We start from the raw sequence: 12502 nt of genomic DNA, 5'->3' as shown, positions 1-12502 counted from the left end.
TGAGAAATAAATATGAAGCAATGAATCAAATGTTGAGTGCAACAAGTGATGTTCTGGTTAGAAAAAAACTACAGGTAATGTGTGGAGCAAAATGAGCACAATTGTTTTTTGAAACTGTTGTGGTGCAGTGAGGTGATGCTATTGGACATCACACGTGAAGACAGTACTTTGAGGGCTGGAGTGGCTGTTCTGATGTGAGAAGTGTCAGTCTTGAAACACCTTATTTTTTCTGCAATGTCCATTTAAGTCTTAGTGGAGACTGCTCAGTTGTCTGAGTAGTATCAGCAAATGAATGATCTGTTTATGAAATACTTACAGATTAGCCCCGTAGTGGGAAAGTTTTTGGCTCATTTCTGCATGAGGCAAAACATGTATGCTCAGTAGTACCAACATATTTCAAGAAAATTATCACAGAATTGGTCAATTCTAAAAAGTGACTCATAACAAAGTCAACAATTGCTTTCATTTTCAAAACAGAAACTAATCCAAAATGATTTTTCGTGTTGAAAAAGCCTGATTTCTTTTAAAAAATGATAGAAAGTATCCTTTAAAACAGGTTTTAATTTCTTTTTCAATTTGCGAAATATTTTGGACACCATTCCATTAAAGATCAGGCCAAACCTTACTATTCACCACCACCAGCAAATGTAAAGCATGCAAACCTCTAAAACCTCAAATGGAAAGCCAGCATCCCAGCACACTCTCCCACAACCCTGTTGCTCCCATGACTGCTGTAAAGCAGTGCTACCCTGCAATGTGAGGGGCCATACCAATGTCCTCTGGCAAAACTTCTCCCTCTCCCTTTGCTGTTTCACTGGTTGTCACCTTTCAGTTCAGGGCTGCACTTCTGGTGCTGCGTATTTCTCATGTTTGGTGAGCCCAGTCAGGGAGTTCCGCCTTGGGACCTTCAAGTGCGTTGGATACACAAGGAAACCATTTCTCTAGCATTTCCCTCGTTGAACAAAACAGGACTTTCCCTAGTGCTTCTTAGCAGAAAAGCCTTAGGCTTATATGGTCATAGATTTACTCACAGTCCTGAGGGACACAGGACTTGTCTTTTATTCCTTATATGTTCTCGCTGAGGTTTTTACACCTGTGTATTAGATAAGTGGCTTAGACATTGTCATTCAAAGAAAGCCCCTATTTGAAACAAAAGACTTAAAGCCCCCAGAAGGATTGTCAGGCAGCTCTGTGCTCCAATGTATTCCCCTGGCTTTCTTTCTCCTTTCCTGTTCTTTGTGTGCATTTATCTGCCTTTCTGGGCACCCACGGGACTGTGCAGTGATGCACATCACTGCTGGTGCAAGGAGAGGCAGTGGAGGGGAGAAGCAAGCCCTGGGGCTGACCCCCCAGGACAGGCAGCCCCCTTGCTTCTGTGGTAGAGCCACGTGGGATGATCTAATGCAGCCTCAACATGTGCAATATGCATTGTCTGTAGTTTAATGTGCTTTATTTAGGTCCAGGCAGCCAGAGAAGGGAAATGAGGCTCGATAAACAATAGGAAAACACAGACATCTAAAAACAGATTATATCCTACTCCTGGGTTGTACTGTGCTATTCTGTGTTCCAGCAAAAGTTGAGGATTTTCATGGGAAGGCAAAACAACGGGTGTAGCATCAGCACTGCTTTTGATTCACCAGCCTTTCCTTCAATACCCCTGCATTTCATTGCCCTTTCAGTCTTCAGAAATGAACCCAAGTGCCACTGCTTATATTTGGTTGTGCAGCTTCTCTGATGAGGTTGGGAGCCCACGTTGCCTTGCACCCTGAGGGATGTAATCTGCCCATGTCTCAGTTTGTGAAGAAGAGGAGAGGAGCTTATATTTGGTTGTGCAGCTTCTCTGATGAGGTTGGGAGCCCACGTTGCCTTGCACCCTGAGGGATGTAATCTGCCCATGTCTCAGTCTGTGAAGAAGAGGAGAGGAGCAGTGTGAAACATTTTAGCTGCTGCTGCTGCTGTAAGGCTGAATGATAGCTTTTCCAATGAGTAGTGGTCTTGCTTTGGGGCAATTAATTTACCTGTTTATCACTAAAGAAAAATTTCTCGTGCAAACTGAACTAATGAGTTCCTCCCATGGCTTGAGTAAAAACTACATTTTTTTGGCCTTTAGAGAAAAGATGGTCTGCTCAGAACCTAGTCAGCACCAAGGATGGACTTGGCACAAGGGGAGAGCAGGGGGTGTGAGGAGACAGGAGCACGAGGCATTCTAGACCTTTGGTCATACAGGTCTCTAACTGTCAGACCCAGGCCAGACCACTGACCTCAGTTTCGAAGTCTTTCCCTGAATGGAAAGCTGGTCCTGGAATGCTGCACTTGGCTGGCTTCTCTCATCTTCTCCAGTCAACCCCTAGAGAACTTTCACTACGGAGATTTAGGAAACTCGAAGTTTTAGAATGAAAGAGCAAAAGAGAAGCAGCTCAGTTTTAGAATGAAAGTCATTTTGGGTAAGTCAGCCCGCAACTTCGTAATACAAATAACATGAAAGGCCTCTGAGAGTGGAATATTGCTATAATAAAACTTTCTTTAGGAAATGCTTTGGCATGAAATTGATCTGTTTGCTGCACTGCACTGTTTTGATCTTAAAGAAATCCAGTAATTGCATCAAATCTGTTTTTCTCTGAAGCTCATGGAGCCGCCTGCACATTTTTGGTGCTTGGAACAGGCCAACACAAGTACATGAGCACTTGTGTTGCAAAACAGTTCTGTGTTGTCAGTAATCCCAACAAAAAGGCACGGGGAGGTTTACAGAGAAATGTTTCCTGGCTGGTGCAAGCCTGCATGTGCCTGCTTCTCATTTCTGAGTAAGTCAAAGGAGAGATCACTTTTATTCATGTCAGAGACTACTGCAATCCAACATTCCTGCAGGGATACAGGGGCCAGTGTTCAAGCCTTGGTGGCTGATAGAGGAAACTGCACTCAGGAAACTGCAACAGTGAACTAGGCAGAGGGCTACTGTGAAAGATATTTCAGGGTTTGCTGGTTTGTCTCTATCTTGCTATTTGCCAACTGGATCTGCCAGGTTTCTGCTCAGCAGCTCTAATACTAATTTTCTATATATTTATTAGGACTGATGCTAGAGCTATCACATGTGCTCAACAGACATGTGTATGAGCATTGATATTTTCTGGAGAAGCCTGGGAATTTTTATTCCAAGAAAATGGCAAAGGTGGAGCATCTATTTCTTGAGTTTGTATCTGGAAGTCAGAATACTACCCTATCCTATCCTCCTCAAAGGAAAGAACTTGTGTGTCTACACAGTCTCTAGACACAGAAACACATCTTCAGAGGTGCCAGTATGTGTTGCTCTGGTCTGAGCCAGGTCTGCCAGGCACATGAGCTGGGGCACAATCTAAATATATCCACAAATCTCTGCATTTGATAATATGTTGCTTTTATTTCTCACCATTATTTGTCAAGCTTCAGGTCTGAAATATAAGCACTGCAGCATGAAACCCAAGAGGTGGAAAAGCTGTCTATTGTCATACATCAGGCAAGTATGGGAACACTATAGCTGCAGGGAGAGACTCACCCCTAGGAAGCTTGGTGGGTCTTTTTAACTCCACATGCTCTCAGAGAAAGAGGCGCTGCAGGACAGGGAGCTCTGCTTTATTATTCTGTAGTAAGGGATATCTCTGTGGCAGCAAAGGCTTTACTTGGTAGGTTTGTGTTACTACTGCTCAGCATGCTGCAGAGAACTCAGGGCTGAGCTGACAGCCCTTCATCAGCAAAATCCCACTTAGAAAGGGGTCTTTGCAGCTGCTGCAGAGTAAATACTTGAGCCTCAGCTAAGTACCACCCAAAGAGACACAAAATGAGGAAAATGATGGAACTAAGTCCAGGAGGTGGGACCCTTTGCAAAAGTTGAGGCAGGCCTTGAATAACCAGAGGACAGTAGGAATGTGGTCCTTGAAAGGTCAGTGCTGAGAGATGGCACCTGTCTCTTAGACCTTTGTACCAGGGCCGGAGTAACTGGGTTTGCCAGTGCTACCGCAAGGAAAGAGGTTCATTGTTTTTCTCCTATAAGCACTGGATGCTTCTTCAGCCCCTATCAAAATTCAGTGCCTGTTAATAGGCAAGTGCTGTCCATCAAGGGTGACCAGAGTAGCCATGGAATGTGTACAAAGAGCCACAGCAGGGGCCCATCACTGGTGTTCATTAACTTGAGGAGGGACCTTACCCCCTCTCCCTCTTCTGTTCAATTCCAGTCCTCACTGCCAACACCTCCTTGAATATAACAAGAGCTTTGTGGTTGCCAAGGAGAGCCCACCCCCCCAGAGAGGAGGAGAACGTGTGGAGAAGAAGTAGCAAAGACCATTATCATCATTTATACAGCAATGGGAGACTGGCAGCCAAGTGCTGTTGGCAGTAAAGCTTTCAGCTGCTCTGGGAAGATTGAGAGTGTTCTCCTAATGATTCCCAGACATCTACTTTGCAGCAGTTTCTTGGAGTGATTCACTCTTTGGAATGCTTTTCCCCTCTGTTTTATGCCCTTCTGAAGACAGGGACCAGCAGGGTGGGCAGAAGGTGCACTATCAGAAACAGGGGTCTGGGGCAACCCCATGTCCCAGGCACCCAGTTTCTGGTGGAACTAGGGAGGGCACTGCCTCCCTGGCCTGTCTCCAAACTTTGTGCTGGGATCTTGAGTCATCCATCCATCCATCCATCCATCCATCCATCCATCCATCCCCATCCTGGCTCTTTTGGCTGTCTGCCAGGGCACCTGCCTCTCTCCTGGTCTCCTCAGCCCCAGGTACTGCAGGCAGGAGAGGCAGCAGAAGGACTGCAGTGGAGGAGAGCTGATGCCTCCATCGTGAGCTGCCCTTTTGTGAGGAAAGCCTCGTTCCCCATTTACCTATTGCAACGTCACAGCTCCCTGGGAATGACGCAGCAGCCCATGGCCATGGAGAGCCAGGATGGCACCCAATCCTCAAGCACAGCTCACTATCCTTACTGCCTTTTTGTTTTTAAGGAACTGGGGCAAAGTTGAGAAAACTACTCCCACCTCTTCCCATAAATCTACAACTGGGAAACAAACAGGCATCTTCATCCAAAAATGTGTGGCTCAGGCTCATCACTAGCTGAGACAGGAGTGACGTGAAATTCCCCAAGCTACAGCAGGCTGGACAGAGCAGATGAACTCCAGTTTCAATGAAGGCAAGGAGATGGGGGAGGTGTAGAGCTCCCAACACACAATGGAAAGGGCTCTGGAGGAAACTTTGTGGTTGTGGACTCTAAGCAGAATTTTTTTTGCTGTTGTGTAACTGCTTAAGTGCAGCTTGGCTGAAAGCTAAGCTATACTAGGGATTTTTGCTTTCTGTTAGCCACCTGGAAAATGACATTAATTCCTTTGTCTCTTGTATTCCTGGGTAGGAAAGCAAAGCCAGAAATTTCTCTGTGATAAGAACACAAGTCCGGGCATATAAGCCCTACTTCTCAGTCATACAGGAATGGACTCCTGTGCCATCAGTGCAGTCACTCTGGCTTTTTGCCAACACCACCAACAGCCGAGTTTAACCCAGTGTCACATTTTCCCCTGTAAGGTGTCAAGTGGCCACTGATGTTTGGGCCTGGACAAGAGCCCCTGGGATCATCTGGCTGCAGCACAGGGACGGCTGGGCACAATTTCCACCAAAAAGCAGGGAGGGGGACCTGGAGAGAATCCTGGAGGAGATGCTGCCTTATGGGTGGCTCTGTGCCCGTCTCAGCCCCTGAGCTGGCAGACAGCACCAGGTGAAAGGATGGTCATGGGAACCAGCCTGAGGCCACTGACCACTTTTGTACACAATGGCAGCCCCCCTTTAGGGGTAGGGACAGGGCAGCCAGGATCAAGGGTCACAGAGAGCTCTGCCTCTGCATGATCCAACAGCTAGATATTCCTGACTGGAGATGGCACTGGGGTGACTGCCAAAAGCTCTGTGGGAGAGGGGATGTCATTTGGGAAATAGTCTTCCTTCCAGCTGACACATTTGGGCTGGCAATCAAGAATGTCAATTGTCCCCAGGGCTCTTTTTAGCAGCTACTGTGGCCAAGAGAGGTGTGAAGACAGAGATGTGCAGGCTCAATAGATCAGAGTCCCGGTCAGCTTCAATTACACCAGCCAGATGACATTAGAGATAACATAAAATAGTATAAGGCCTATCAGCATAGCAGCTCTGCCAGAGGGGACATGCAGCATTAGGGAGAAGGGGCTGGAACATCCTGCAGGTCACTTTGATGACAAGATTTTATTGGGTCCACATCCAATAAATCTATGAAAAGAAAGTCTTCTTTCCTTTAGTTTTTCTGGAGTTTGGGATACAAAATTGAATCTCCCTTCAGTCTTCAATCATAATCTTAAATTGTTCTTGTTGCAATTGCTTTCCCTATATATTAGAAAGATAGATTGTCACATGGCTCTACAAACTCACAGACCATCCTTGAGGTTCTTATGAAGTCTTTTACTCTAGAAAATAAAAAACTATAGTTGAAGATCTTGATTTATCTAGTGCAGAATCACAGCCCTCAAAAGAGAGGTCTTAGCTTTACCCTCAATGAGGTCCAGGATATTTTTGCTATCTATAGATTTTCCACTGCTTCTTAAATACTGCCAAATGTTTTACCTCAATGTCTACTCAGTTTTAGAGAGTATGAACAAGGCAACACTGAAGAAAGTTCATGTAGCGTGGCTCCTCCTTTTCTGACAATAGCTAGTAGGCACCAGTCCTTTTGGGAAAGATATGCTCCAAAGCAGGAGATAATGAAACTGTCTGCTCTAAGAAGATCTCCTTACATGTCCTATTAAAGATTAATCTCAGTGTTGAAACAGAGGTTTTAATAAATCCATAAATAATTCATTATTTACAACATTGGATATGCTTGTTATCTATAGAGAAATCCATTCCTTTTAGGATCTTGCCAAGTTTCTTTTTTTTTATTTATATCTAACAATATTATGGGAAATGAGTTTTGTAGCTTGATCACACATTGGCTAAAAAAGTGTTTCCTCTGATTCATTTTGAAATTTTATTTCTTTATTTTATCTTATGGATTAGCTTCTTATTCAAAAGCCTTTCAAAATCCTTTCACAAGAACATCTGCTCAACCCCAGGGGCCTGCAGGACAAGATGACAGTCCCTAGTGAAGCCTATCTTCTTCATGAAGAGCACTATGAAAATTCACAAGTGAAGGACCAGATAGGACTGACTTTTACAGAGTCTGTAAGAGGGAACTGGCGGGAAAACAAGCTGTTCTATGCTCATTGTCCTGGAAAGCTGGAGATTTTACTTAACCTGAAAGGAATTAAAACCAGTAACTGCAAGAATTTAGGGTAACAATAACATCCCAAGAGAGGGCAAGTAGCTGTTGGGTTTTTTTTTCTTTTAAAACATTGTACAGATTAAATAACACAAACTTAACCTAAAACACTAATATGAAATTAATCTAGATTTGTAATGTAATAAAAAAGCTGATATGAATCAGAACAAGAGCTAAAAGAAACTCTGACTCCATTGCAAACAAGTTTCTGTTTAAATTGACATGTTTTCACAACCCCTCCACCACTGCCTGCCTTCCTCCTCCCCTTCCTCCTTTCTCTGAACCAACCAGAAACTTTTCTGCTAGGCATTTTCCAGACAGCCATATTCTCTGGAGAAGGAAAACCTTTAAGTGACAGCCAGCTTCATTTACAAACAAGAGCTGGGTACCCCGTCCTCATCTATATCTGCTGTCCCTGGCTCCTGAAATGGGGCAATATTCCCTAATTTGAATAGACTTCCCAGGTAATTTCTGCCCTGGGCAGCAGAGTGTGTAGGTGATTACTGTGGCGTGAAACAGCATGGAGATGTGGTCATTCAAGCATCTGAGAGTCCACTCTGGATAGGTTTGGCAGCCCCTCTGTCCCCATCAGCACAAGACCAAGGTCTTCCCCATTCTCAAAATCCTTGTATTGATTTAATTTAAACCAGATGCATTCCCATTGACATCAAACTGCCACTCCAAACTCTGCACCATCCCCTGTAGGTGTTATTCCTAGTCTAAGCAAATTACTCAAGGCCTGGTCTCTATTATACTCCTCTGTTGGTGTTGAAAAGTGTTATTGAAACCCACATCTGATTCTCTCCTTCCTCTACCCCCTATTGCTGCTTCTGACAAGGTGCTGCTCTGGGACCTGCTTCTGAAATCTCTTGGCAATTGGTGAAGAGTGAGGGGACCATGGTCTGTGGAGAAATTGCCTTCTGTATTTGTCTGAGAAAGGGCTTGGTGACTACATAACCCTGAGCTAGAGATGCCTCATTTGGGTGACAGCCATAGGAGGGCCAACAAAATGCTCTTGTCATGGTACATGTGGCTGTCTGTCTCAGTGACAATTTTCCCCACAGGACATCCAGGTTGAAAGCACGCAACCCCAAATTCATAGAGCTCTGTAATCTGCTCTGGGGTCCCCTGTGACACATCAACAGACCAAGACTGCAGAGCTGAGACTGGCCTGCAAAGGTGTGGGAGGGAAATGGACAGCCCCAGAATGAAAATGGGCTCTCAGGGAAGGAGCCATCATCACCTTTACTTGGTCTATCTCCCCGCCCTCAGGCGGCACAAGGTACTTTCATGTAATGTCATTTTTTACAAATGTTCCTCTAAGCTCTTGAGGCTCTTCAGCAAAGGAGATCCTCCAATGACCCCAGACAAATCCTTCTTGGTGTGTCAGTAACCATGCCCCTAAAAGTTTTCCTAATATCCAACCTAAAATCCTTGTGCTGCATGCTGAGAATATTAGGAGCCTCTAACTTTCAGCTGCTGTTGGGCTCTTACTGACCCATAAGGTGCTGACAGAGGGGCACAAAGAGGCCAGGCTAGGGACCCTAATCAGAAACTCTCATTACTGACGCCACTGTGAGAGGGTTTTCTCCTTCTTGTTGTTTCTGGCACAGAAAAGCAGGGCAGGCAGGGGCCATGCAATGCCCTTGAGCATTGGGCGATTCCTTACCCATACCAGCATGAGAGGTACAGGGATCAGGAGCCAGACACAAGCCTTTGTCTCTTACCTGCCCCAGAGGGTCAAGTTTCCTTCCACTTTATAAGTATTTATTGTTTCAGATGAAGGATGGTAGGGGGTCACAGGGGAGGGGGAACAGTGAGATAATAAAGGATAATATTGCTTCCAAAACTGTGTCTGGTTTTTCCTACAGTATTAGCTACTCTAATAAAAGATGTTATCTCTCCCTACAAACCTTGACTGGCCTACATCCTTTCATCACAGCTTCAACAATGTTACTACTGCAGTAAAAATATTTACTGGCAAAAAAGCGCCTCCGATTCTTTAGTAATGGGTTGCATCAGCAACTGGAAGGGGAACCTCCCCAGGGAAATATTCTTCTACAGCCCTTTCAGGCAACCCTATTCCCAAAGGAAACACAGCCAGTGTGCTGTGCACTGGATTAGTGAAGCAACAGTGACGTCATGATTTTGGTTTTATTGTTGTGCCTCTTGCGTTGTCATAAGAAAGGAAGAAGGAGCTGAGGGGCAGAGGGGAGCTTGGGGAGCTGTCGGCATTAGCCCCAGCTCCTGCCTGCTGGGTCTGTGCATGGGCTGCTCATGGAGCCACAGCCTAACCAAGTGTCTGAGCCCATGAACGGTCAGGGGCTGAATGAATCAGGCTCTGCAGAGGGCACAGCAATCCCTTGGGAAGCAGACACCCTCAGTGGCTTGCTGCTGGGCCCCCTGCAGAGCTGCTCTTCCCCTCAGTCCAAAGGGGCCGTGGGACCATTACAGCTGATGGGCTGACTTGCAGCAGCACAGGCTTGGAGCTCAAGAGACCTCCGAGCAGCCTTGGCAGGTTAGCTGTGGTGGGAATCGTGTTGCATGGTTTAAGCAGCAAACAGGAGCCCCAGGCCTGACATTAGAGCCTTTCAAACACCTCTGGAGTTTGGTGGCGAACAGTTTCTCTGTGCTTTCTACTGACACCAGAGCACTTTCTTTGCTAATTTAAAGTTGGAGAAGGGCTTGAGCCAGAATTTGCCCATCTATGGGGCAGGTTTGTACTCATCTCTCCTCTGAAAAAGGAAGCAATTAGGAAATACAACAGCACAAACTCAAGCTGAAGTGGATTCTGAATGTCTCAAAGGTTCAGCTGCAACCATAGTTCCCTGGGAAATGCTGTGCTAGGGCAAGCATGGCAAGTGGCAGGGCTGTATTGGGTTTGGCTTAAAGAAATTAATGGAGAAGGTTTCAAAATATTTAGGGTGAATATGCTTTCATTCCTCATCCTAGAGCAAATTTGGGACCATGGAGACTGGTGTTTCATTTCTTCAAGGAAAGAAAAGTGCCAGAAATTTAACGACTCATTGCTTCTGGGCAGAGAAAGTGCTGTATGACTGGGGGTCAGCACATTTATAAAAAGAAGGCATATTTTTCAATTTGGGATGATCCCAAGTTTTTAGCAGCTGTAGCAGAAAGTCAGTTATTCACAAAGATCCTCTTCCTCCTTCTTTGCCTTCAGTTCCCAGTGCTATTCCAACAGACAGAGCAAAACTCACTCCAAGAAAAAAGAGTTAATGTGTGCTCAACATCCCGGGTGCTTGGAGGCAGAGCCAGTCACACGTATCAGCTCTGAACAGGGAGTCAGAAACACATATATCAAACTTTTGAGGACAAAACCCTTTCCCACAAGATCATGGTGAGAAGATTTCAAGTCTTAACCCAGCTGCCACTGCTCTGACTTTACAAATGTCCTTACACAGACGCTTTAAGTCAAGATTTTTTCTCAGTAGAGACGTTTCACCCCTCGGATATAAGGCCATTGACCAACCCTTTCCAGTCAGGAAGCTCCAGTCATCTGTTTTCAGCTATCTAATGATAGAGAGGAAGGGGACATTTTAATTAAAACATTTGAACTCAATTTGAACTCCACAAAGACTGATGAGGTTCATGATGCCGGCTCAGGTGCTGTTCAGCTTACAGAGCAAATGCCAAAAGGAAGTGAGAGAGAGAGAGAGAGAGAAAGATCCTAATAAGGACTGTGCAGACAGTAGTTTGAATCCCTTGAAGGTACCCTGGTGGGCCATCATAGCTTTGGGTGACTTATCTCTTCCTGACACATGCTGGAAGCTGCTCATATGCTACATTTTATTTTTAAAAGTGAATCATCCTTAAAAATGAAATAGATCAAAGTGATTGGTGCAGGGGGACTGGAAGATGGAAACAGTTTATGAATGGATTTAAGTGCCAAGTTACTCCAAACTTCAGAACAAATGTTCCTGCAAATGTTACCCAAAGTATGTTTACAAAAGCAGGTTCTCACCTGGAAGGATGCGAGGACTTGCTGGAGTCCCTGATCTTTGCCAAAAGCTTTCTAAAACTCTTTGGTGCTGTCAGGCTTTGAAGTGGGGGAATTCATCAGGGCAGGCCAGAACATGGTGACATGAACAGACTTCACATTTTGCTGATGGGCCCTCTCCCACAGCACTCCTCTGATTTACACCCAGAAGAGAATTACACGGCTCCTTCCTCAGAGCAGCCAGGACACCTGACGCCATCTTCAGCCCTCAAAGCTGGCTTACCTAAAGTCCCAGTAGAAGTGAATGGAGCAACTACAAAGCTAAAAAACAGCGTCAGTGCAAGAAAACTCAGGCCTGGAATTATGCAATAGTCATCATTCTGAAAAGTATTGTTGGGACCGAGTCATTGTCCTCCCAAGTACTGCAGCCTGAAGTGAAAAATCCACATCCTTTCACAGGTCTGTCTGTAACAGCCCATTAAGCTATTTCATCTGGACCCAGAAGGGGAACCTGTTCCACATGCTTGACGGTGGATCAGACTGTGGTTGTTCACATAAGGAATTTATTATTTCGGAGATACAATTAGACAAATAAAGGGCTTCCTAAGGAAGTGTCCATTCTCTGTACTCACATATGTCAAAATGTATATTGCGTTGGAAGCCTGATGCAATATTTAAAGAGAAATCTAAGTGGGGACCTCTCTTCTCTATTCTACAGAAACACTGTTGTTTCTATAGGATCTCTCACAATTTATGCCATGTAAGGTGGGTAGGGAATCAGGACCACAGTGTTCATTTAAGATGGGTCTTTACTAATGTCAGCATGTAAGATACCTTGTGCACTGCTCCCTAACTCATTCCTGCCAGCCTGGAAGAGCCTGTCTGGACTCAACTGATGGCAGTGGAAATTCATTAGGTTTAATCAGTGGAAACCCCATGAAAAACATCACTGTGCCCAAAACAAGCCAGGAAAACAAGCAGCTAATTTTATTCTGTGAATGAAATTCAGCTCAAGAGGGAAACCAGCACAAGATATTTGTACATGTCTGAGCTACTGGCTGCCAAAGCATCATTTTACTGAACCACATCTGCTGTACATGAAGTCTTCCTTCCTGATGGTATGACTGCGAAACTGAGGTGTAAGGGTTCTGAGCCTTGCCTGAGCTTTCCCAAGGCTGTACAGGTAGGGCCTCCTCATTGCTTGTATCAGTGAAACGGCTCAAGCTTCCAAAACAAATCAGGTGTTACCTA

Source organism: Corvus cornix, chromosome 6 (genome assembly GCF_000738735.6).
Source record: "Corvus cornix cornix isolate S_Up_H32 chromosome 6, ASM73873v5, whole genome shotgun sequence".
NCBI lineage: Eukaryota > Metazoa > Chordata > Aves > Passeriformes > Corvidae > Corvus > Corvus cornix.
Note: the sequence above shows the minus strand (reverse complement) of the source record.